Source organism: Montipora capricornis, chromosome 1 (assembly GCF_036669925.1).
Source record: "Montipora capricornis isolate CH-2021 chromosome 1, ASM3666992v2, whole genome shotgun sequence".
In the NCBI taxonomy this organism is placed as follows: Eukaryota; Metazoa; Cnidaria; class Anthozoa; order Scleractinia; family Acroporidae; genus Montipora; species Montipora capricornis.
Genome location: NC_090883.1, coordinates 49,671,241 through 49,672,684, shown reverse-complemented (window position 1 = coordinate 49,672,684; position 1,444 = coordinate 49,671,241).

Here is a 1,444-nt window from a genome sequence, read left to right as displayed (position 1 = left end):
TATTTCCTTGTCGCTTTTATTTCGTCTTCGTCTTTCAAGTTCCTTGAAAGTTATAACAAAACTCACATCTAGTTCAATTATACCCATTGGGAGGTGACAACAATTTACTTACATTTATTACAACTCGGTAATCTAAAGAACAATGCAAGTTATTAAGTAAAGACAAAGCGGTTTTTGTTTGAGTGTCGTATAAGTGCTGAAACAAAGAAAAATTACAAGGTTACTCGGAACGCACGAAGCCAATTAATGCCGCATCGAGCGATGAACGGCAGTTTTTATTGCACACTAGCATTTCTGTAGGCAATCACTAAGCTGTACAAATCCAAATTAATGCCAAATTCACTTCAGATACTTGAGTAAAACCTCTGCCATCTCACTTGTCAAAAAAAGGTTTGCAAAGAACACAACAAAGTCTACAACACAGATACAGTGGACCAACCAGAAAACATTGCTTTCACTGTTCCCCTGTTCTCTCTGAAAAGTTTTCCTTACACAGAAAAATCAGTTATGATCACCAGATATTATTCGAGGAAAAAATGTCATTTCGAATGCGGATTGCTGCTCAAAACCTCGCCCCAGTGGGGCTTAGTTCACTTAATAGGCTAAAATACTCACTTACGTACCCCAAGAATAAATAAAGGGTGTGTTCTATTGAGAAACTTGGGGGTGCGTTCGATTGGAAATCCGTTTTCAAAATCGCGATCTTTCTGATTTTCATTGGAACACAAAATCCTAAAACGGATTTACCAGTATTTGTGGATTTTATTAATTAAGTGCACTCATTCTCGAGATTTCAATAGCAAACCATTTTTGGATTTTGTGTTCAATTGCAATGCTGAAAGATCCGAGTCTTAAGTTCTACATGCAGATTTTCGTAGCGAACGCATCCACAAAGTAAAAGCGAGACAGAAAATATAAGTTTGCCGTTTTTGCCCCATTCGTGGCATTTGGTCTGCTGTGCTCGCCTACATAGAGCACCCATAATATTGCTTCGACAAAAAGATTAATCATGAACACAACAATTTCTTGGACCATGCAATCGAATTCTCGCCATTTCAACAGGGTGTAATAGGAATTAATGGCTTTGCCAAGCACTTCAGCAAAAAGGTTGGTTCAAAATATTTCCCTTTACCCTTTACCCTTGGAAAAGCACTGCCGAGCATTAGGAAAGATGCTCGTTCACATTTTTCATGGTGTTTCTGATAGGTTCTCTGCAGAGAACGCTGTATCAGGTTGGCATTACAGGAGCCAATAATTTCGAATGCACCAATCAGAGCAGCAGATTTGGCTCGCACATTTGGCTCGTGAGCGCCTACCAAAGGCATTACGCCTTTGGTAGGCGCTCACGTTGAGTCACGGATGAAAAGATTGCTAAACAGCTGACCTTTTCTCCCGCAGATTTTCTTGTTCTTCGCGACTCTTACCGCGAGCGCTAAGTAACATT